This window comes from Delphinapterus leucas, chromosome 2 (genome assembly GCF_059928025.1).
Source record: "Delphinapterus leucas isolate spDelLeu-1000000601 "Yukka" chromosome 2, BTC_Dleu_Yukka2, whole genome shotgun sequence".
In the NCBI taxonomy this organism is placed as follows: domain Eukaryota; kingdom Metazoa; phylum Chordata; class Mammalia; order Artiodactyla; family Monodontidae; genus Delphinapterus; species Delphinapterus leucas.
In genome coordinates, this window is record NC_143130.1 from 42,222,117 (window position 1) to 42,247,532 (window position 25,416).

The window sequence follows — 25,416 nt, forward strand, 5'->3', positions numbered from 1 at the left end:
CTTCCAGGTTAGGAAACTAGAGTGGCATATGCCTGTCCAAACATCTAGGGCTTGTGTCTCATTCCATCCCCCCCTTCCCCTTCTTCACCCTTAAAATTCCAAGCTGTGCAAAACTGGCTGTTGAGTGTGCTGCCTTCCCAAAGTGGGGAGACTCTAAGGAAAGGAGCTGGAGAGGGGAACCCAAATACCAGGAGAAGTGGAGATGAGGTGACTTTTCGAAACTCTTCCCAAACAGACGGTGTAGCATCCTCTGGATGTCCCATTCATGTTTAAGCTGTAGGAAGGTTCCCCTGCACCTGGAGATATGGGACCCATGGGGACCAGGCAGTATTACTCTAAAAGGGCTGCATTTGCTGTCCCATCCTCACCAAGCCTCTCAGACCCACGTAGAGCCTTAGGTCCCATCCTAAGATGTTTCAGGAAACACCATACACTTCTCCAGAGGGGCCACTGGCAATTACATCCCGCCCATCAGCGTAACAAGGCTCCCTTTTCTCCACAGCCTGTCCTGCGTTTCTGGTTTTTACACTTTTTCAGGATGGCCCTTTTGACAGATGTGAAGTGAGACTTCTTTGTAGTGCTGATTTGATTGTCCACTTGTTTGGTTGGCCAAAAAGGGCGTATGTGTTTTTTCTGAATATATTCAGGAAAAAACGCATACGCCCTTTTTGGTCAACTGCATCATTGTCGAAGTTCTGCCGCTTTTCCTGTGCTTTAAAGGCGAGTCCCATCTACCTCTTGAAAACTGTTTCCTGAAATTCTGCATTGCTTTGAAATCCTCTTCGTTGCCCTACCTCAATATATTTTTGCACCATAGTTTTTTTTGCGGTACGCGGGCCTCTCACTGTTGTGGCCTCTCCCGTTGCGGAGCACAGGCTCCAGACGCGCAGGCTCAGTGGCCATGGCTCACGGGCCCAGCCGCTCCGCGGCTTGTGGGATCTTCCCAGACTGGGGCACAAACCCGTGTCCCCTGCATCGGCAGGCGGACTCTCAACCACTGCGCCACCAGGGAAGCCCCATAGTTATCCTTTATAACCCTGCAGGTTTGTGAATTGCAGTGCCCCTGAGCTCCATTTTTCAACTCGCTTTTTTGGGAGCTGGCCGCAAAACCGCAGGATTGCTTCAGGCCCTATTCTGGTTCTGGGGCAGCAGGCTGAGCCTTTGGTTAATTCTTCTTCCTGATGTGAAATTAGAGTGACATGTGCCTGTCCAAACACCTAGAGCTAGTCTCTCATTGGTTAAATAGCAAATTTTATTTAAAATTTAAATAGCAAATTTTCCTTAAAATAGCAATTTTACTTCATTATTTCTTAAGATTTTCTTGCCGTGGGGATCACCTCCTCGGAGCACTCCCCATCCACCCAACCTGCCACTGGGTGAAGAACTCATGCTTCACCCCAGGACTGGAGTGAGTGGCAGCATTTGGGGAAGGGGGTCCTTCCCCTGCCTCTCCCCCAGAGCTCTGCTTGCCTGACCCCTCTGGCCCTGGTGACACAAGGATGCTGAGTTCTGAACATCCTGGCTGGGAGTAAGAGAGGAAGAAGGCTTGTGATGCGTTTCTGACCACCAGTTACTGTAAGGGGCTTCTGGTCTCAATGCACAGGAGCACAGAGGCACACGCACACACACTCAGCATGCACGCCAACACACACCTTTAAAGAGAGGCCCCAGGAGCTGGCAGGGCTCCTTTAAGAGCTAGGGTACCAGATACTGGGCATTGGGGTGGGGTGCACCTCTGCTTTCCTAAGGCTGGGCCATTGCCTAGGATTTGGCTGAGGTGATGGTGGGCAGGCTGGAGGGGTGGGGCATGGTGGAGGAGAGACTGAGGGAGGGGTGCCTTGAGAGGGTGCTTTGGGTGAGGAGGGAAATCTGCTTGGCAGCGGCTGAGCTATAGGCAAATTTGGGGCGATTAGGATCTGTGGATTTTGTGGGTTTTCTTACTTTTATCTTTAAAAGGTTTAAAAACTAACATTATAGATGTGGTAGAAGGGACAAAGCTTCTCTCCGTGATTGACAACAGGGGCTGATGGGGACCAGAAGCTCCAGGAAGTTTTTTTAAATTATGCACATTTATATAGATGCCATTATTCATGAGTCCCAGAGAAGCAGGAAGCAGCAGCAGGAAGCAACTGGCACACAGAAACACACATGTGTGCGCCACACGCAGTCACTGCAGTTTCTTTGACTATGGAAGCAGCAGTCTCCACCCCATTCAAACCACTCCACCAAAAATAAAATGAAAAGGAACTTTCCTTCAGAATAAGGCCACCCAGTAATTTGTGACCTCTTAACCGGAAAAAAAACAAAAAAACAAGATAACATCAGCTATAAGGCTGGCAGTGGCCAATTTTTTTGTCCCCTCAGAGGCAGGACATGCTGTTTTGAACACTGAGGCAGGAGGGCCACATCGCTGCCCCTCACAAACACTGCAGACGGTTGTCTTCAAGTCGGTGCAGTTCTCTGCCAGCTCCTACTTGGATACACAGATAGTAGTTGGGGTGGAAGGCATTCACCCCTCTCTTCCTCTAAGATGCCCTCTAGGTGGTGGGTTTAAGTAAGCCTGCAAAAATTCTGGAGCCAATCTCAGGTGGGGCTGAGCACCAGGTGGGACCTCAGGACCCAGGCTATCTGCTTTAATCCTCCTGCCCCTAGAAATTATTGACCTCCAGAGATATTATTTTAATTCTAAGGAGAGGTACACTGTATATCCCCTTCCACTGGGATAAAGGGGTTCAAATCCCTAGCTACCCACCCCACACCCCAAACACACACACACACACACACACACACACACACATACACACACCAACTAAAGCACAGCCACGGGCACAGGCATGCTTTGGCTGTGAGGCCCCTCCGGAGGCCCAGGGTGTGAACAGCTGCACAGAGGGCTGTGTGATGTGGAGTCAGCACCTTAGGAGGTGGGAGGGGGGCGGTGGGCAAAGAAGGAAGAAGCTCAGGGTCCCGGTGGAAGGAAGGGGAAGAGGTAGTAGGGAAACAGGTAGAAAAGAAAACAAAGCACAACCAGAAAGAGACAGAGAGCAGAAAATGTAAAAAAGAAGAGAATGGAAAGTGAAAGAGGCAAAACAGAATGTGGGCAACCACACAAATCAGGAAGAAGACAGAGGAAAAGGAGGGAAGGAAACAGAAAAGAGAGTGAGATGATTGGGGAAGGATGTGAGCAGGGAGAGAGGGGACAGGATGAGGACATCTGAGGATGTCATGAAACTTCTGATGGTAATGAAACTTCTCTTAAGAAGAGGAATGGGCAGAGCCTCACCCTACAAAATACAAGGCCATGTACATGCTGTCAGCCACGTAAGCTAGCAGGTTCAAGGTGGTCAAGATGGCCACAGCCAGTCGTTGGTCCCAGATGCACAGTGTTGGGCGGAGCTCATCACTGCAGCTCACATCCCTGGACCACTGGGCCTGCCCGCCAAAATTCTCGTCAAACTGGTAGAGCGGCCAGAGGACCAGGCAGTACTGTAAAGGAGAACGGAGAGCACAGTCTGCTCCATCAGGAAACTGGGGTAGGGGATGGGCAGCATTTTTTCATTGTCGCAGTCACACCCGTTCACAATGAAGTTCACGGCCCCCAGGATGAAGCAGATAGAGTACACGGCCACACGCCATATCAGGGCTGGCTGGTGCAGGTACAAGTCAGTGTTACTGATGAAGCCAAAGATGACAAAGGCCACATAGTTCTCCAGCCTCCTGATCACACCTCCCAAATTGGGCAGAAATCAGTACATATCGCCAGGCCGGACACAGACCCAGGCCACTTCGGTGGCATGAAGCATAGAAGCCATGCCTGAGAATGCAGTGGCAGTGATGGCATGATTTTGGGCGGGGCCCTGAGGCAAGTATTGGATTTAGGTGATGCCAGAAATGATGGAGGCTGAGAGGCAGACAAAGGGAAAGTAATAGGCAAAGGAATAGAGAAAAACATCCCAACGGCCGGGGGAAGTGGGACTGGAATACACATAATTAATTATAAGGATGATGAGGGTCACGGTGAAGCAGAAGCATCAGACAAACATGGACCAGTTACCTATGTCCCCCTTCAGAGTGTCTTCACTGGCCACCAGCAAGAAGGGCACACAGGTGGAGAGCAGCTGCCCCAGGCAGAGGAAGAAGCCCATGATGGTCATGGAGCCCAGACCTGAGGACAAGCACATGGTCACTCAGGTCACCGTCACCAGTACAGCAGGGGTCTTCACTGAGAACCCACCAGAGAAAGATCCGGCTCCAGAAGCTGATTAAGTCAGACACCGGGAAACGGCTCAGGAGTCTGTGGTGGCTGAGGCTCAGGATGTGCGGGGTTTGAACCACTGACTCAGACACTCGGGTAACAGCACAGCCACTCCAGAATGGTTCGCCCCACCTATCACCCTTGGCCTTGTCAGTAGACTTGTCTTATCCCAAACCTCATAGCTTGGTTGGGTCTGGCCTCAAACCATGAACATTTTAGGTCCTCTGTGCTGTGTGCCATTATCTACAGAGACACAGGGTAGGATGGTCATTATCTATAACCCCAAAGCTTCAAGGCTCTGAAATGGAAAAAGAACTTTTAAAAAATTCATTTGGTAAGAAAATTTGACCTGAACAGACATGAGACAATTTATGGTCTGTACTTATTTCACTTAGTGTGAATGTTCAAAAGTTCAGTTGCAGAAATACTAACGTGTTTGATTAAAAGGAGCTTTCAGGCCCCAGTGGGTGTTATGTCCTACAGAGTAGCTGCACCATGTTACATGATTGAAGCTGAAAAATTCTGAATTCTGGATCATATCTGACCTGAAATGTTTCAGAAAACGGATTGTGGATTGTACTGCTGACCCCATTTTACAGGTAAGAAAACTGACTGTTGGGGTATCAAGTGCCTTCCCTAAGGTTGCACGGCTAGAAAGTGGGAACTCCAGATAAAAATGCCAAAGCTGTGGGTTTGAATGTTTTCTCTAAGCCCAGCATTTAAGCAGCGCACATGGGTGGTAGCCCAGGACCAAAGCTCGGGGCTCTGGGACCCAGGACACACCTTCAGAGCCATGGGTTCCTTCCACAGCAACCTGAAGAGACACATGTCCTGGCCTTTCCTCCCTGCAGCCATCACTAGAAGGAGCTGCCATCTGAGGTGACCCAGCCCCACCCAGAGGAGGGCAGCTTCAGAGGTGAACAGGGATAAGCCATGGGGTGAAAGCAAGGCAGTGGGGACAAGATGATATGTGAAGTAGGAACTGTTTTGAATCCCCTCCCCGCCAAATTTTGCCTTAACATGTGACTCTTCCCTATTTGGGAAAGAAGACACCAACCCAGCATTACTCCAAGAAGGAGCATCACGGGGGAACCAAACAACAAAATAATATGTTTGGCTGTTAAGTACCAAAGCTGCCATCCAGGTGTGAGTCTGGAAAGATCTAGGAGTAGTACTGCCTGAGCGAGGATTTTTCTGGCCTGGGAGACTGGTTAGCAGTTTTCAAGGCGGGAAGGAGGGATTGGAAATGAACAAGGATGTTGTTTCTGGATGCTGATGTGGAGCCTTTCAGGGCATCCTAGGGAGGGGATGGAGCATGGACAGATGATAGGCCCCCTTTTAAGGGCAGGAGCTGAAAGAGGAGGCACCTGCTGGCCCTCTGGCAGGTGACAGCCCTGAGGATGCACTTGGGACTGGGGCGGGGGCGGCAGAGTGGAGATGAGCTGGGGAGGATTCCGGGGTCTGAGTGGCCCCGAGGCAGCCCAGTAGGTGTCTTCTGACCCAGAAGGGATGCAGGCATGGAGCCAACCTTCCCCATAAAGGAGGGGCCGCCTGGAATGGAACTGAGAGAGGGAGGACGGAGGCCTAAAAGGGTTTCAGGGTTGGGACAGGGGACCCGTGGCGAGCATGGCAGGGACCATGGAGACCAGGGAATCGGCCAGGTCACCTGCCCAAGACGGTCCCGCCAGCAGGGCTGCAGTCCTGCCTCACACAGGGCCTCCTGCAAGGGTCCCAGGGTGTGGGGGACTGAGAGCTCCTCCCCGGCCCACTCCCTCCTCAGGGACAACTGCCCTGTTTCAAAGGGACTCTTTGCCAAGAGGCGCCCCCAGGGCTTAAGGGCCAGCACCCTGAGCCCGCAGCCAGCTTCCTGCCATCAGGGGCCTTTTCACCTTTGCTGATAGTAAACCCTGGGAAAAGCTGAGGCTGGAAAGAGAAACACAGAGCAAACCCCGAGAACCTACCTGGACTCACAAGGCTCCTTCAACCCCAGTTGCCAGTGGAGCCCTGGAGCCTGCTGGCCTTCCAGTGGACACTGCCAGGGGTGGGGTGTGGGCAAGAGGCACTGGATTTAAGGGAGGCTGGGGGTGTCACTCTGACTGTCCCCGAGTTTGTTCCCAACTTACTTCCCAAACTGACCCTACGATTTACACCTAAGGCTAAATGACAGATTTGGATGCATTTAACGCCACAGAGGGAGGGCTTGGAGGAGAGGCATGGGGGTTCCAGCTGTGTGGCCCTGGGTAAGGCATGTGCCCTCTCTGGGCCTCAGTTCCCCCACGGGTGAAGCAACAGGTTTGCCTGAGTTTCCCCCAAAGCCCCTCCTCCATTCTAATCTGTGAGCATGGAAATAGTGCCCCGGTCAGAGCACATCCAAGATGTGGCTGAGCCCAGCCTGCCCAACAGCCTGGCATGCTGGACTCGAAAGACAGTGAGACGAGAAAGTCATGGCTGGGAGAAAGGAAGGAAGGAGGAGGGGAGATGGACACTCAGAGTTACAGGGAGGCTGTGGGGCATGGAGGAGACACTTCATAGCTGGATGATCCTGGGCAAGTTACTTAACAAAGTCTCAGTTTCCCCATCTGTGCAGTTGGCTTAATACCTACTTTGTGTCAATTAAGTGTCTGAAAGAATGTGAAGGGCTTATCAGAGGGCCTGGCACATGGCCCACTCAGTTCATGCCAGCTGCCTGTTCCCCTCAAACAGGACCCAGAAGGCCCTGACCCCACTCTGGACATTAGCACATGCAAGCTTGATTTGCTTCAGATCAGGGGTTGCAAGCCAGTTTGTACTAGAGGTGGTCTGGGGATGTGTTTGGTTTTCCTTCACAGTGTTTTCAGGAAGAGATGGTGTAAAATCGGTATTATTTCTTCTCTAAGTGTTTGGTAGCTGCAGGTTTTAATTTCACATGAAAATCCAGATTTTCAGCTCCTTTTGAAGCGTCAGGAGATCTGGTGTCACTGCGCTGCGCTCCTTAGAAGGGGGGGTGGCTAGAGCTGAGCAGCTTCTATGCCCTTTACGTTATAATGTTTTTCATTCTTCATCTCTGTTTAGTATTTTCTATATTTTCTTATTCTCATGTATACGTGACATAAAGCAGGACTCTGATCATATCTCATGTGCCCAGTTTCCCCTCTTCAGCGTGACCAGGCTTCCTGCCTGCTCACAGGCGTGTCCACACCCCCATCCAGGGAGCATCCACGTCCTCAACCTCAGATGCAACCTTCAACACATCTCACGTGCTCTGAAACCATATTTAGACATGTGCGTACATATATGCATACGTTTGTAGGGCATATCTGTAGATTTTTTTTCCCCCAATTATAATCATGAAACCATGTCATGCACACTGCATTGTGCTTTTCTACCATCCCCCAACAGATGCAGCTGGTCCTCTCCACTGGGCCTTGGTCCTCTCCATCTCCTTTACTTATCTCCTTCCCTCCCAGCTCCTGTGGACTGACCACCCTTCTCTAATCAGGGAATCATACTCTGTGAGTCTCAGACACTGGGGGACCACAGGATTATGACAAGGGGTCCCTTGGATCAATGTGCCCATATGCTCTAGAGCAGGAGGTCGGCAAGCTTTTCTGGAAACTTTTTAAAAATATGACAAAGATTATATTTTTCATTGCTGGAAATTAATCTTGTTCTCCTAGGGCTACTGCAACAAATTATCACAAGCCTGTGGCTTAAAACAACAGAAATTTATTCTCTCACAGCTTTGGAGGCCAGACTTTTGAAATCAAGTTGTCAGCAGGGCTTTGCTGTCTCTGACACCCCAGGGGAAGGTCCTTCCTTTCCTCTTTTAGCTTCTGGAGGCCCCTTAGCTTGTGGCACTGTTACTGAACTCAGGCTCGGCTGCTCATCAATCAAGAAGTCAAATACTGAGAGACAAGTGTTGGGCTTTGTCTAGAACAAGGTACCGTTCATCGCTGTCAACATAATCGTCACCAACGCCTGTGCAACAGCCCGTGTTTGGCAGTGAGTTGAAAAAAATACTAATGAACGTCTCCACCATTTTTTGTGGATCATCTCAGTATGGAGGATTGGCGTTTTTACAGTTTAGTAGGTCTAAGGTGGAAAACGGAGTATAAGACCAATAACAGCCAACTGGCTGTCCTTGTGCATTCAGACCTCCCGCAAGGAACTGTCTTAGTGGAAATCCACCCCCCTACCCCTCTGCCTCCCCCCGTAGGGGACACACTGTGGCCAAACTGATCTCCCTGTGGGGTCTTAAAGGGACAGACTACTTCAGACCTCATTTCCTCCTCATGCTGTGAGGGCACTGAGGCTCTGCTCCGTGCACTAGAACTCTTCCTCCTTCCAGAGACCGGGGGGGAGGGACCCCGGGCAGCCCCTGCTTCAGGCTTCAGGAGAGGAACCACAGCAGCTGGGGTGGATTCAATTCCCTAAGAAGCTGACCCCCTCTTCTTCCTCCCTTGCCTGCAAAGACCCATCTGTAAAGGGGGTGGACTTTTCACAGTGTAGTTTCCCTTTTTAAGGGCCGTTTCCCCTTTTTTTTTAGGGCATTAAATTAGTGCCTTTGTTGGAAGAACCCTTATTATGGAGTAACAGGAAGGCCTGCACATGGAATTTCCTCCCATTTACCAGATATTTGACAAAACAGTTCTAACTACAAAATAGTGGAGTAATTTAGAGACCCATTCAGGGGCCACCATTCTTCAGAATCGAAAACATACATAGGCCAGGCTGCATTAAAATAAAAAAAATTAAAAATAACGTTTTATTTTTCTCGGTTATAAGGTCATAGCTACAGTTTTGCCAGGCTGCCAAGATACGTCCTAGTGGACTTCTAGAAGGGACGGATGTAGACCCCATTTCACTGGCTCCCCAGAACAGATTTCAAAACAAACAAACAAATTCTCCCTCGGGGAGATACTGGTGCAGAGTCATAAACAAGCCATTACCCGCGGTGTCCAAACTGATCCCAAAGTCCCAAAGGGCAAAGAATATGCCCAAACGGGTGGGAAGGGGGCTCCGGGGTGCACACCCCTGCACTCACTCAAGAGCTCGGCTGCTCCTTCAGAGGCCAGTTTCCTTCTCTCAACAGAAAGCAGAAGCAGGCTGTCGGCAAGGAGTGGGGAAAGACAGAGAAAGTTTCGGAAACGAACAAGTTCGACAGCTGCTGACATGGCTGTAGATCCTGGCCAGAAGCAGCTGGCGCCCCGACCTTCCCAGCTGCACTCTCCTCCTCACCCCAGGATGAGGTGGAGGGGCCGGAGCCTCGGGGACCTGACGCCTGCCTGGCTGCAAAACATTGTCACCCAGCTCAGGCTCGGCTGTCGCTGAAGAAGCCAACACTGAGAGATAAGTGTTGGGTAGAAGAAAAGTAGCTTTATCTTAAGGAAGCCAGCAGCCAGGGGAGAAGGAGGTTTACTGCGCAAAAGAACCAACTCCTTACATGCAAGTTTTAGCCGGATTTATACAAGAAGGGAAGCAGGAAATGGCTGCAGGCTGCGCGCTGGGGGTGCCCTTCTCTTCTCTTTTGGAGACCTTTACATTAACCACGAGGTGCCCTGCTGGCTTTTAAACTTGAGTCTGGTCCTTACATTGTCCAGGTCAGAGGGTCAGTGTTCTAGGGGTCAGTGGTCATATATTTCTGGAGAAGGAAGAACAAAGACAGAGCAAAGCAGGCAAAGCAAAACAGGAACCAGTCTATCAAACCCCAGAGCTGTGTTTAACTATTCACAAGGCTTTGGTTGTAAAACAAGCAAGGTTACAACACCAGTGATGGTAACCTGCCTGATCATCACCATTACTGCGTGCTCATCCTCAGACCTGGGCTCTGTGCCCATCGTGGGCTTCTTCCTCCACCTGCTGCAGCTGCTCTCCACTTGGGTGCCCTTCTGGCTGGTGGCCAGTGAGGACACTCTGAAGGGTGACGTAATTAACCGGTGCATGTTCATCGGTGCTTCTGCTTCACTGTGTCCCACATCATCTTCATGGTGGGGTTTTGTGGGCTCCAGTCCTGCCTCCCTTGCTCTTGGGACGGCTTCTCTATTCCCACGCCATTTACTTCGCCGTCGTCTGCCTCTCAGCCTCCATCATCTTCCGCATCACCTACATCCAGTTCTTGTCTCCAGGCCCCACCAAGAACCACGCCATCGCCGCCACTACATTCGCCTGCATGGCTGCTGTGCTTTACGCCACTGAAGCGGCCTGGGTCTGTGTCTGGCCTGGCGATATATCTGTGTGCCCACATTGCCAGGCATGCTCAGGGGCCTGGAGAACTATGTGGCCTGTGTCATTTTCATCTTTATCAGCAGCCCCTACCTGTACCAGCACCAGCTGGCACTGGTGTGGTACGTGGCCATGTACTCCATCTGCTTCATCCTGGAGGCCATGAACTTCACGGTGAAGGAATCTGACCGCGACAAAGATAAAAAGCTGCCTGTCCGCTTTCCACGTTTCCTGTTGGGGCAGACTGTGCTCTCCATCTTCTTCTACACTACTGCCTGGTCCTCTGGCCTCTCTACAAGTTCAGTGAGAAGTTTGGTGTCCAGGCCCAGGGGTCCAGCAATGGGAGCTGCAGAGACAGATTCACCTCCTTGGTGTGCATCTGGGACCAACGACTGGCTGTGACGGTAATGACAGCCATCAACCTGCTGATTTATGCAGCCGACATGGCATACTTGGCCCAAGAGGCTTTTGTAGGTTCTAAGGATCAACCCAGGGGCTCCAGATTCCTCTTCTAACTGGAAGTTTCTACACGGAGTTCTGATGTCCTCTTCCTGTCCCCTCTCTCCCTGCTCACATCCTTCCCCATTCATCTCGCTCTCTTTTCTGTTTCCTTCCCTCCTTCCGCTCTGTCTCCTTCCTGTTTTGTGTGGTTGCCCAGATCCTGTTTTGCCTCTTTCTCTTTTCACTCTCTTATTTTCTACATTTTCTGCTTTTTGGCCCTTTTCTGATCATTTTTGTTTTCTTGTCTCCTGTGTCCTGACCGCCTCTTCCCCTTTTCCTTCTTCTGATCCACCGGGACCCTGAGCTTCTTCCTCCTCTGCCCACCACCCCCCTCCCACCTCCTAAGGTGCTGACTCCACATCACACAGCCCTCTGTGCAGCTGTTCACACCCTGGGCCTCCAGAGGGGCCTCACAGCCAAAGCATGCCTGTGCCCCTGGCTGTGCCTTCGTTGGGGTGTGTGTGTGCGGGTTTGGGGTGTGGGGTGGGTAGCTAGGCACTGGGCCTCCGTTCTTCCAGTGGAGGGGGGTGTACAGTGCACCTCCCCTTTAAGTTAAAAAAAAAAAACTCTGGATGTCAGTAATTTCCAGTGGGCGGGAGGATTAAAGCCTCTAGATTCTAAGGCCCCATCTGGTGCTCAGCCACACCTGAGATTGGCTCTAGAATTTTTCCAGGCTTACAAAAACACACTGCCTAGAGGCCACCTTAAAGGTAGCTGGTATGCCTTCCAACCCAACTACTCTCTGGGGAATCAAAAAAAGGACCTGGCAAAAAATCACAGGGTCTTGGAGACAACCTTCTGCAGTGTTTGTGAGGGGCAGCGATGTGGCCCTCCTGCCTCGGTGTTCAAAACAGCATGTCCTGCCTCTGCGGGGAGACAAAAACGGCCACTGCCAGCCTTAACGGTGATATTAGCCTGGGTGTTTTATTTTTGTTTTCTTTTTTCAGAAAAATGGTGAAGATAACACTATGTACTTATGACCTGATTAATGTCACAGGCTCTATTATTTGTACTCGGCCTTTTTTACAAGATTATTGTTTCTTGCATTAACAAATGTGTGACTGAGCCTCCGATAAAAGTAATGATGACCAGGACGGCAAATGATGGTCAGGAGGGCAAAAATTACTGGGTGATTCTTTTTGTAACGGGGAAGCTTCTTTTCAAATTTTCTTGGGCAGGTGGCTTGGGGGGGTGGGCCTTGCTGTGGCCACAGTCAAACTGCACTGCTTAAATGTGTTTCTCTGTGCCTCTTGCTTTCTGCTGCTGCTTCCTGCTTCTCTGGGACTCATGAATAATGTGACCTATAAAATATATATAATTTTTTAAAAATTCCCCAGAACTTCTGTTTCCCATCAGCTCCTTCTTCCAGTAATAGAAAAAAAAAACTTGTCCCTTATCCCAAATCCATAATGTTCTTTTTTTTTTTTTTACCATTTAAAGAAAAAGAAAGAAAAAACACAAACCCCACAAAATCATCAAATCCTAATTGCCTCAAATTTGCCTAGAGCTCAGAGGTAGCCCACCTGATTTCCCTCCTCACCCAAACCGCCCTTTCTGTGCCACCATTCCACCATCTCCTGCCCTCACCTCAGCCAGAGCCTATAGAGTGTCCCAGCCTTAGGAAAGGAGAGGTTGGGCCCCACCCGAATGTCCAATATCCTGTCCCCCTAGCTCTTAAAGGGATACTGCCAGCTCCTGGATGCCTCTGTTTAAAGGTGTGTGTCTGTGTGCATGCTGTGTGTGTGTGGGCACACGTGCGTGTGTCTGTGTGCATACATGCATTGAGACCAGCAGGCCTTTGCAGTAACTGGTGACCTGGAAGTCACACCAAGATTTCTTCCTCGATTAAGCGCATCCACAGAGGCTCAGAGCCCAGCATCCTTGTGTCACCAGGGCCAGAGGGGCCTGGGGGAGAGACAGGGGAAGGACCCTCACTGCTGCCACTCACTCCAGTCCTGGGGTGAAGCATGTGATCTTCACCCAGTGGCAGGTTGGGTGGAGGGGGAGTGCTCCCAGGAGGGGATACCTGTGGCAGAAAAATCTTAAGAAGCAATGAAATAAAATTCATATTTTAAGGCAAGACAAGAAAAATTTCAACATAAAAATTTTCTCTGCCCATTTGGGCCTCCTCCCTCCCTTCTGGTGTGCATTGTGCATCTGCATTGTGCCTTAACCAGACCTCCCCAAGGGCAGAAATACCTGCTCCACCATAAAGATGAATTTTTCTTTTTCTGGCCCCAGCCATGTAACTCCTTAGAAGATAATACTACTTCCTTATGACCTGATTAATGTCACAGGCTATATTATTTGCACTCTGCCTTTTTTACAAGATTATTTTTTCTCGCATTAACAAATGTGTGACTGAGTCTCCGATAAAAATAGTGATGACCAGGTGAGTTGAAACGATTGACCTGATGTATAGTCTATAAGAGCCATGACTGTAATAGTGTGACTCTAGATATGGGAAGAAGCAACAGGAGGGAACCATTTCCTGGAGCTGACAGACTAGTAAGGCACGTGGTCCAGAGGAACTTGGCTACTGTTACCAGGACTAGACGAGTAACAGCACATTGACTGGTCTATCAATGAAATCCTGGGAAAACCTGGGAATCAGCATTCCTGGGACAAAATGGTCAGGAAATGCCTCGCAAACCTTGGTCGAAATTAAGACCAAAATGGAGGGGATTGTGTAATAAAGAATGTTGCCCACCAAATGTAAATTGATACAGCCACTATGGAGAACACTATGGAGGTCCCTTAAAAAACTAAAAATAGAATTACCATATGACCCACCAATCCCACTACTGGGCATATACCCAGAGAAAACCATAATTCAAAAAGACACATGCACCCCAATGTTCATTGCAGCACTATTTACAATAGCCAGGTCATGCAAGCAACCTAAATGCCCACCGACAGACGAATGGATAAAGAAGATGTGGTAGGGCTTCCCTGGTGGCGCAGTGGTTGAGAGTCCGCCTGCCGATGCAGGGGACACGGGTTCATGCCCCAGTACGGGAAGATCCCACATGCCGCGGAGCGGCTGGGCCTGTGAGCCATGGTTGCTGAGCCTGTGCGTCCGGAGCCTGTACTCCGCAACGGGAGAGGCCACAACAGTGAGAGGCCCGCGTACTGCAAAAAAAAAAAAAGAAGATGTGGTACATATATACAATGGAATATTATTCAGCCATAAAAAGGAACGAAATTGGGTCATTTGTAGTGACGTGGATGGACCTAGAGACTGTCATACAGAGTGAAGTAAGTCAGAAAGAGAAAAACAAATATATATTACCGAATATATGTGGAATCTAGAAAAATGGTACAGATGAACTGGTTTGCAAGGCAGAAATAGAGACACAGATGTAGAGAACAAATGTATGGACACTAAGGGGGGAAAGCAGTGGAGGGGTGGTGGTGGTGGAATGAATTGGGAGGTTGGGATTGACATACACACACTAATATGTATAAAATTGATAACTAATAAGAACCTGCTGTATAAAAAATAAATTAATTAAATTAAAAAAAAAAAAAAGGAATGTTGCCCACCACCCAGCTCTAGAAGAATCAAGTCATTAGCCACTGCAGTCACTGCCCTACAAACCACCCTGAAAGGAATTCAGGACAAAGATCAGATTCAGACACTTTGTGATCTGGGAAAACTGGCAGAACTGACCCTCAGATAGTTAGACATTTTCAGCAGAAATTTTTATGAACCTAGTTTCTTGCATCTTCTCATACTTAGAAAAACACTAAAACCATTAACTAAGATATCTGCTTCTTGCAAACAACAGTAACCTTCTACCAAGCTGTGTGCTTAGTTGCATGTAACCCTTCCCCCAAGTCACATACATACTGGCCTCCCAGCTTACCTCTTCAGAACAGTTCTCAGAGCTTCCTGAGAGACTGTCTCCCCATTTACAATCCTCAGGTTAGCTAGAATAAAATTTTCCATTTCTTTCTTAGGTTGACTATTGACTAATTTTTAATCCACAAAAGCAAGTATGCATTGACTTCACCAAGTCTGGGTACAAGAATCTCATATTCTTATATTTTCCTGAATGAAATTGAACTCAACCCTGGGAGCTCATTTCCCAGGAGGTTAGCAATGCCTCTGTGGTTTAGTAAAAGAATTGCCAAGGAAAGGGCTCACTTGAGGTGCCCATTACTCAAGCTTCATGGTTCATGAGGGTGGCTACTCCATCCTTCCCTTTTGGTGGAGGTTAAGGGTCATTTGTCACAGTTCCAAGACAAGGTCTAGTCCACTCACTTTGGCATTCAAAAGAAAGCTTAAAGGTCCTCTGCTTAGTCCAACCCTCTTGCCATAGAGGAGGTGCGGCTGGACCCCAGGGAGAGGGCAGGACTTGTCCAGAGTCACCCTGTGTCTGGCAGAATCAAAGACAGGACACAGGTTTCCTGGTTCCCAGGCCGGCTGTTTTTCCACTGCCCCACGCTGCTTGTTACAAGTGTGGCAGCAGCATCCTCCAGGCTGGGCTTATGCCCCATCTACCCTAGTTCTGCCACAAACCTGCTATGTCACCCTGAGGAGGTCACTCACTGCTGGGTGAGTCAGTTTCCTCATCTACAAGATGTGAGGGGAGGGCCAGAGACCCCTGGTCCCCTCCTCACCCTGCCTCTTCCCTGAGCTCTTTCCTGCTGGGAGTACAAAGGGGCTGATTCCAAATAATGAAAGACGAATTGGAAGGCCAGAGCGAGAGAGAGGCAGATCTGGAGTTCGTTCACAGCTGGGTCCGCAGTCACATCTGCTCTGACTCCAGTCAGGTGGCGCCACTGCCCTGGTCTGGTCCCCCTGGGGATGAACCGTGAGTAGTCTGGAGAGCAGAGCCCAAGAGATCTGGTTTCTAGTTCAATTCTGCCCCAGGGTAACTCATGACCACATGAGTCTAGTCCCTGCTCTGAGCCTCAGTTTCCTACTCATAAGGTGAGCAGATTGGTCTAAAATTGTGATCTGGAGCACTAGGGTTCTGGTGAGGCAGTGGGGTAGCAAATAGGGTGTTGGCCTCACCCAGCACCTTCTCTACCCCGAGCAGCCTGGCGTGAATCAAACTCCACCCAAGATCTCATTTGAAAATAAGATTGGACACAACCATTGCTCATCTTTATGATGCTGGTTCATAAATCAAGGTACAGACAGAATAGGGAGTACTATACAGCTGGAAAAAAGAGGATGCTCTCCAAATATTGATAAGGAAATATCTCCAGGATATATTTACTCAAAACAGTAAGATACAAAATGATGCCTAGTATGCTATTTTTAAGTAATAAAAGGGGGAGAAATAAAAATAAATATACCTGTATATGCTTGATTTGCATCAGGAGCACGGGAAGGACTCCCATGAGTGCAGTGGAGGAGTTACCTGGTCCTGGGTGGGGAGGGGAGCTGAGGGGAGAATGGATAGAGCCCCAGGCAGAGGCCAGGTTTCTCAATGTGTGGCTTTTTAGGACATTTTAATTTTGAGCCACGTAAATATATTACCATTATAAGAAAATAAAATTTAAGTTTGAAAAATATACCACTAGGAGAAGAAGGGTCAGGGGAAGGAGAGTTGGCCAGTTGGTCTCCACATTCCCTGCAACCTTGATGGACAGGCTGGGGGAGGAGCTAAGAGATGCCCGCACATGCCTATCTCCAAAGGCAGGGGGATGGGAGGTGACTTGGGCCCAGGGGTCTGGGGAGGGGGTACTGTGGCCACCAAGCCCATATGCTGAGTGGCCAGGGCCTCCCGCTGCCTTTTAGCATACACAGCTGTTGGAGAAGCCCCCCTATGCCCAAGCCTCAAGCCCTTTCCTTGCACCCTGCCTGACTTGGGCTTGCTGTCTCCTGGGGCAGCGGCCAGAGGCAGCCCTCATCAGCTGGCCAGCCATAACCTCCTCTATGCTGGGATGACTCCAGCTGACGCCAGCCCCAGACTGAAGCCTGAGGTACTGAACAGAACCGGGGTGGAGAGGTTCCCATTCTCTGGCTCTGGAGCAGCTTCTTGGAAAAATCACGGAGCTGGCTTTCCTCAATCCACCTCTGAGTGGAGAGAAGAGGGTCTGTTCTGTCCTGTGGCCTTGGGCTACTGGCTGCTCTCCTCAGGACCAGCTGCTGGCTGCCAATCCATGTCGCCCTGTCTGTGCGGCTGGCTTCTGTCCGAAGGTGCCTGTAGAGATGCAGGTGGTCACAGGAGAGTCGGCAAGGCTTCATCAGCCTGTCTAAGGACTCCACACTCTCTCTGGAGTTTTCTGGCTGGCTTGCCAACAGGAAGTGTTCTGGCTGAGATGGGAGCGCTGCTGCAGGACCTCTGGGTGGGGCACTGCAGCCAGACCAGGACACACAGGAGCCAGGAGATGACTCCTGGACCCAAGAGAAGAGGGAAAGGGCTCAGCATTTACTGAGGTTTTATTATGTGCTGAGATTTGTAGTGAGACAGACTTGTATTCAAATCCAGGCTCTGTCAGGTGTTGCTCTGTGACCATGAGCAAACTACACAATGTAGTCTCTGAGTCTCAGTTTCATCATCTATAAAATGTGAATGACAATAATAATATCCCTGAAGATGAAATGAAATTAGCTATTAAATCACATGGTAAGGTAGCTGGTGCTGAAACAATATTGGCTGCTCTCTTCTTGGGTATAAGGTACAAAGTTAATACCAAGCAGGGTTTAAGATCCTGAAGCCACATGCCTGGGTTCAAATCCCAGCTCGATCACTTACTACCTGTGTGATCTTGGGCCAGCTAACCTCTCCGTGCCTGTGAAAATGGGCACAGTGAGTACATAGTTCACAGGGCTGCTGGGAAGAACAAATGAATCCAGGGCGGTGCTTGACCTGCAGTGAGCACGACACGTGTGACCTCTTATAATTGTTGTGTCATCGACAGCCCAGCTGCAGCCCAAGCCCTCATGGAGACTTTCTTAGCTGACAAAATGTGCGAGCTGTAATCTGAGGTCTCTTCTGGAGCCAGGCTGTGCTGGTGAGGGTTTGTCCTAGTTGGTCTTTTCTGGGTCTACTTCTGACCAGGGGTGGTGAGATGGGGGGTGGCAGATGCTCAGATCAAGCCCATCCCCTCACCTCCACTCCAACCAGCATCTGTTTCCCATAAATCCCTCCAGTGCTTTGCCTGGAAGGAGAATGATCTTCCTCAGGAAACAAAGTTCTCCAAAACCACCCATATGGGCAACCAGGCTGCTCATGGCGTGGGAGTGTCCGTCTGGGCCTCCTTCCCTCCATACATTGTCCCTAACAAATCTTAGAACCAATGACTCCCTTTTAGCACTACTGCCAAGGGAAGTCACTCCCCTTGTCCCGGCTGCAGGACGCCTGCTCCTCGGGCTCCTGACTGCCCACTGCTGCCAGCAACATGCCATCTCTCAGGCCACATGGTGACCACAGTGGTCCAAGTCCGTGCTGATCCGGGGCCAGCTGCCCATCAGCCCAGACCACTGCCCCCAGGAACACATTGTTGCTAGTCTGGGATTATTCCTTGTTCGAATCCCTTAAAAGAAAGCCCGTGGTTCTTTCTGCTGCAGCAGACAGAAGGAGGTGCTTCCAGAATATTCTGTTCCTGGACCCTGGCAGAGGCTGGCAGGGCCCCAGGTCCTTCCATCATCTCTCTCACTCTCTGCCTCCCTCCCACAGGGCCCTGGCACCCCAACTTTCTCTTCTCCCCTCCCATACACTCGTTTGAAGTTTTGCTCTTGGTGTCACCAAGAACGTGCTCAGATATAGACACATAAAGACACAGTTTTCTGTATCTTCAGGCAAATGGGCAGCACAGCCAGTAGCCCATTAGTAGGAAGCCATTACTGTCGTATTGAAATAAACCCTGATATGTTATGGGTACGTTATTATGTCCATGTTACAAAATAAAATGCAAAACTCTACATTCACTTTCAAGTGAAACATGAGGCTTCAAAGATAAACACTAGAATACAGATCCACCAAGCAGAGGTATCTTCTCCTTTGTTCACTGATATATTCCCAGTGCTGAGAAGAGGGCCCGGCACATTGAGGTGTTTGCTTAATGAACATTACATGAGCTTACAGTCTCAAGATCCAGGCTGGACTGCCTGACCTGGATACATTCCATCCCTTCTGCCTTTAGGGGAAATACTTGAGAGTCACTGGGTCATGTTATATACCATTTACTCCCCCTAACACTCCATGGCCTTATGTGATGGACACCTCCATTGAGCGGAACCACTGAGAACCTGAACTTCCCACTATATTTGAAGATGTCCCCACCGTGTGAGTCTTGGTGAGAGACTGGGCCTAACCCTCAATAAGAAACTTAAAAGACCAGGTAAATATTTGACCTGCCACATAAGCGGGACCTGGACACACACCTAAGGAGCAAGTGATAGACAGACACCAGGTCAGATCAGAATTCCTTCTGCTGGGGCCCAGAGGAGCATCCAGTGTGTGCTTCCAATGGCCACGGTGCCTGAACCAGCTGCCCTTGGCTGTGCCCTGGCTGCCCAGCACCTCTCCTTCCTGGTCTGAGCCTGTTCTGAGCCTGGTTCCTCCCTAATAATTTTTCAAGCTACTCAGCATCCTTCTCATACAGTTGTTCTCTGCATAAGTTACCAGAGATGTTTTCTGCAGCGTGAAATCAAGAACCTTCATGTCTGAACATAGATGCTATTATCTCCATTTTCTGGATGAGGAAACTGAGATCTAGAGTGGCATTGACTGAGCAGAGTACTACCATGTGCCAGGCTGTCCTCTGGTCTCAGTTCAGGGATGGGGGGCAGGTTAGGCATGTAAGGGGAAAGGCCCTGAGATGACAAAGAGGAATTGGAAGAGCTCCCAGTGGCTGGAGGGAGGGAAGTGATTAGGCTGTAGAGGTAGAAAGGGCTCAGAGCTGGCAGGGCTTTGGTGGTGATGCTTTGGAGTTTGTGTTTCATCCTAAGAGAAGCCGTCCAAGCTATCTTAGATTGAGTTCATTCCAAAGCACACATTGCGGGAAAGGATGGAAATAGAGGAATCAGCTAGAAGCTTATGGCAGGAGTACAAGTGAGGGGATGGATGGATCTGGACCAGGTGGCGGCTCTAGAGAGGAAGAAGAGTGGGTGGATTCACAAGTATGCTGTGAAGAGCATCTGTGAAAGTGGTGCTACTGACCAAGATGGAAAGATGAGGAAGGATCAGTGTGTGTTGTCGGGGGCAGGGCGATTCAAGAGATGGGATTGGACATGGTGAGTGTGAGGTGTCCTGAGACATCCAGGGGGAGAGATCAGGAGGCAGTTGGATATGACTCTGGATCTCAGTAGAGATCAGTTCTGGAAGCACAAATAAGGGAACTGTCATCATACTCACTTCATTCAGTATCTTCTTAAATGTAACATCAATAGAGCAGCCTGCCCTGCCCACCCACATAAATAGCACCCTTGCCCACCCTCCACACTCCAATAACTCTCTCTTCACCTGTTTCCCCTTTTTCATGGCATTTATCACGCAGAGACCTGATATAATATATATGGTTTGCATATTCTCCATCTCCTGTACTAGAGTGTAAGCTCCATGAGGGCAGAGCAATCGGTTCTGTTCTGCTGTCTGTCCAGTGCCTAGAACAGTGCCTGGCACACACTCGGTGCACAATAATATTTGTCGACTGAGTGGAATCTTAAAGCCATCGGACTAGATGAGCACAAGAAGGCACACAAAGAAGAGGTGGTCTAGGCCCAAGTCCTGAGGACCTGAGACACTCAGACGATGGGAGAGGAGGAGAAGGAGGGGGAGAAAGATGGAGGAGAGGCTGAGCAGCAGGAGGAAAGTCTCTCCAGAGAAGGGCTTCCTGACTCAGGTGAATTATGCTGAGAGGTCTAGTGATGAAAAGGTAAATACACCTTGAGTTGCCAACATGGTGCTCACTGGTGACCTGGTGAGAACGGTTTCCACGGAGAGGTGGGAACAGAAGTCAGAGCCGGGGTTAGAGCATAGAAGCTCTATTCTCCATTCGGGCTGGGCTGTGGGTGGAGGAGGGAGGGAAGGAGGGGAAGGCTACGGGGTTTGAGAGGGGCGGGCGCCCTTTCCAATCCCTTCCTCATTCCAGCTGCAAACAGGTCTGAGTCAGCGGTGACCCAGGTGAGCTCAGACAGTCAGGGCCACTTTAGACTGTCCTTTCCAAACGTCCCCGATTCCCCTTGATGCCTTCAGGGTGAGGGGGCAGGAGGTGATCACGTCCCTGTGTCGTAGTTCATTCTGCCAGAGCCCCGTGAACGTACAGGTCTTTCCAAAGCCAGCCTTGGGCTGGAGGACACTGCTGGTTCCCTGGGCTCAACTGAGTCCTGGTGTCTATTTGACTCGTTTGTTAAGCATCCACTGAGAATGGGGCTGGGGAATTGGGCAAAGAAGGGACGGAGAGGCCAGTTTTGGGGTGGGTGGAGGGGCAGAGGGGAAATTGATCAGGCTCCACATAAGGGAAAACATTGAAGAAATTGGGGATGTTTAACCTGGAAAGTCGGAGACTCAGGGTTGAGACGGGAGACATGAAGATGATGTGAAGATGGGTGGCAGGTCACCATGTAGAGGTGACACTGGATTTATCCTGGTTGGAAGCTTCAGTGGGGAAGCCCTGTGTGTATAGATCAGGGACCTCAGCCCTCCCTCTGAGCAGAGCTTAGGAGACAGTGAATCATCTGTCCTTGGACATATCCAGGCCAAGGGTCCATGGCCCCCTGGTGAAAGGAGTCAGGTGGTAGGGGGGAGGTGGAGTAGGGCTCAGGCCTCAACCTGGTGGCCTGTGGTCCAGAGACAGCCCTGAAGATGTTCCCATGGGCCAGGGTTTCTGCACAGCCAAGGTCAGCTGGGCCGAGTTGCAACTGCCCAGTGCAGCCGGGCCTGCATTCCTAGTTCTGACAAATATCAGGCCTGGGTCACTCACTTGTTCCCGGACGGGCCCCTTAGGCATTTGGGTTGTGAGCCCTGACCACACTCATCGCCCTCCGCCTCTCTAGGTTCACCCGCAGGCCCACCTGGGGCAGGAAGGGAGGCGGCAGGACCTTCCCACGGGCTCAGGTGGGAGCACATGGCACGAGTGCCCGGCAATGACTGTGATGCCAGATGGCATCTGGACCCCACCCGGCTCGAGACCCCCCACTGCCCACCCCTCCCCCCCGCCCACACGCTGCCACGCTGCCAGGGTCTATCATGGTCTCAGGGATGGGTTGTTTCCACCCAGGGAGCAGAGTCACACATGGGGCCTCCTGCCCTAGAGCTGAGACAGTCCCTAGGACAGGTGCTCTGTGAGCTGAGATGAGGGACAACATAAGGACGTGTGCCCTCCCCCTGGCTCAGGAGGACGGCCCAGGGCAGGATGCCGGCAGCAGTGGGGGAGATGGAAGGTGACCGGTGGACTGGGGGGCAAAGGGGACTGGACACTAACCTGGGGAAGCACAGTGGGGCAGCTAAAGGGATTGGGAAGAAGAGACTGGAAGGCAAGGTGGTGCTGAGAAGCCCAGCTCTCCCTTCTCCCTCTTGACTGGGACGGACCCTGACCTACGCTTTTCAGATCTGAGGGCAGAAGACCAGGAGGGAGTGGTCTTCATGGGGAGGAGATTCCAGCTGATGCCTGACCAGACTGGGGCAGATTTCACCGTGGCCCCATTTGTTTCCATGACGGCTACAGGAGTTGGGACTAATATCCCCATTTTACAGAGGAGGAGACTGAGGTGAGACTTGCCCAGGGATGAGTAGAGCCACTAGGTAACAGCAGGGCTCCTGGGTGTGTCCCAGGTCTGCTCTCTGAGGAACTGCTCTGGGCCACCAGGAGCAGGTCTGCTGGGGAGGACAGAGCTTGGGCTCAGGAGCCAGGCTTGGTTTCCTAAAGGTAATATGGGAAATAAACCAGCCCCAGGCAGGGTCACTGGAGGACAGTGTAAGGTGATGTGTTTGAAGCACCTATCACAGAACTAGTCACAAACATCACCTTCCCTGCTTCCCTCCTTCACAACCTCGGTGAATAAACCCAGCATTTGCAGGCATCAACCCCAGGTGGGTGGGGACCCAGGTAGGTCAGGAGTCTAGAGGGGCAGCAGGAGCAGCTCTTCCTTTTATTAGGATCAGTGGTGATGCTGCTGTTTATGGGTCCCCACCACCCCCAGCCTGGGGCTGGACACCCTGCCTATGGGATCTCAGTCCCCTTCTCAGCCCCTTTGATGGCCAGGGGCCCTGAGCTCAGAGGGAGACACTCAAGCCAGGTCTGCTGACTGAAACTGGAGTCTCTCTAGAGCATCAACCCATGTGCTTCCCACGTGACTGTGCTTCCCTCCGCTGAGAAGCTGGCTGGGCAGGAGGCAGGGAGCCCGGGAGAGGGGCCGGGGCCACAGCACACGCTGCCCTCTGGGGACTGACCCTCACCTCGGGGCCCACCTGGGAGGTAGGGGGGCCTCCCCATCTTTTCTCTCCCCTGGGGGCATCCAAACCCCAGAGCCAGAAGCAGGAGGTCTGGTTAGAGATTTCCTTTGGGAAAGCTTTTCCTCTGGGAATCCTTGTTCCTCTCCTTTCAAGGAAGCCTGAAGCCCTGGAAGGAACCTTGGGCTGGGAGTCAGGGAGCCTGGGCTCACCTTCCAGGCCAGGCTGTACCACTGTACTAGCCCCCTCTGAGCCTCAGCTCAGTGGCTGAGCGAGGGCATCTAGAGGGTCCCTGGAACAGCCGCCTAACCATGTTAAAGACCCAGCCCCTCACACCACCTGCCAGTGTCCCTCCCCGCCGGTTCTGACTGCAAGGCAGCCTGGGGGCGAGATGGCCCAAGGGCTCCACTTGGTGGCCACGCACAGCCAAACATGCAGCCACACCCAGCAGCTTCCAGTGTTCATTAATTAATCTTAAGAGCAGAGGTCATGACCCTAAAACATGGGAGACAGGGCAGGAGAAAACCCAGAGAGATCAAGGTGCACCTCCCCAACCCTTCCCAGACCAGGCTTTCAGAGTCAGTGGTGCAAATGGAAGGTACCGCCATTGTAAATCTGTCTGAGTGTAAAGCACTGGAGTTTGGGGTCGGATGGGCCTGGACTTTAATCCCTGAGGTTCTTAACCTCACCTCGAGTCCCTCACCCATGCAGTGGGCTATTTAGGGCACATCCTGCAGGACTATGGCCCTCTCTCTGCATGAGCAGGCAGCCAAGGGAGATGGCAGGGTCAAGGCTGGATCCATGACAGGTGTCCACCTGGTGGTGCTCAGCCCTTAGGCCAGTGGCTCATCCATGGCTGCACATCACAATCACCTGCCGCTTGGGCAGTGCTTCTCAAAGCATGGTCCCCGGACCAGCAGCAGAACATCAACAGGGTACTTGTTGGGAATGCAGATTCCTGGGTTCCACCCCAGACCTTCTGAATCAGAAACTCTGGGATGGGGCTCAGCAGGCTCCAGGTGATGCTGGTGCTTGGTCCAGTGTGAGAACACAGTGCTTAGCTACTGGGGGGTGCTGAGAAAGCTCCTCATGTGATTCAGATGTCGTAGGATTCAAAATCACCTGTGAAGGTCAAAATACTAACAGGTGCCTGCCTCACCCCCACTCCCCCACCCTAACTTCCACCCCTAGGGAGTCTGGTTCAGTGGAGCCGAAGCAGGACCCAGTCAGGGATTAAAATAACAACTCTGCAGCTGATTCTACTGCACAGTCACTGCTCTGGTTTGGATCCTTCTCTCCATACCCTACTCATGCCCTTCCTTTAGAGAGCCAGGCCCTGCAGCAGAGGGCAGCAGTTCTCCTAGAACGCCGGGTTGTGTACAGGATAATCACCAGTTATCGAATTTGGAGGCTGCTTGAGCTGTGACAGGCATGGTCCTGGACACTTTGTTACAGCATCTCACAAGAACCCTATGAATTGTTAGAAGTTCCTGCTTTACAGATGGAGAAACTGAGGCACAGAGAGGTTAAGTAATTGGCCCTAGGTCACACAGCTACTAAATGGCAGAACCCAAATTTCAACCTAGTTCCCACAGACTCCAGAGTCCACCACCTTTGCTTCCTTATTTTACAAATGAGAGGTGGGATGACTTGCTGAAGGTCACCAGGGGTGGCACCCATCACTCCTCCTGTACCTTTGCCTGGAAGCTCACCAGTGCCCTGGAACCAATTTCAAGATGGGATGAATGGACCTCTGAGTGGGTGTCACCCCCAGGAAATAATGCCACGCTCCCAGGAATAAATGCAACTGGAAAAGGGGGGTGGAGGCAGGGTATTTGGGGTTTTTTGTTTTAAGTTTTATTTATTTATTTTTGGCTGCATTGGGTCTTTGTTGCTGTGCACAGGCTTTCTCTAGTTGCGGTGAGGGGGGCTTCTCTTTGTTGAGGCGCGCGGGCTTCTCATTGCAGTGGCTCCTCTTGCTGCGGAGCATGGGCTCTAGGAGCAGGGGCTTCAGTAGTTGTGGCACGTGGGCTCAATAGTTGTGGCTCGTGGGCTCTAGAGCACAGGCTCAGTAGTTGTAGTGCATGGGTCCGCAGCATGTGGGAT

General features: G+C 51.0%; 2 pseudogenes; one reads left to right on the forward strand and one right to left on the reverse strand.

Annotated features, from left to right (window-relative positions):
• Positions 1–938: 938 nt before the first annotated feature.
• On the reverse strand, positions 939–22,087 carry LOC149750004 (myeloid-associated differentiation marker-like; annotated as a pseudogene).
• LOC149750005 (myeloid-associated differentiation marker-like) lies at positions 9,347–16,810 on the forward strand (annotated as a pseudogene).
• Positions 22,088–25,416: the final 3,329 nt, after the last annotated feature.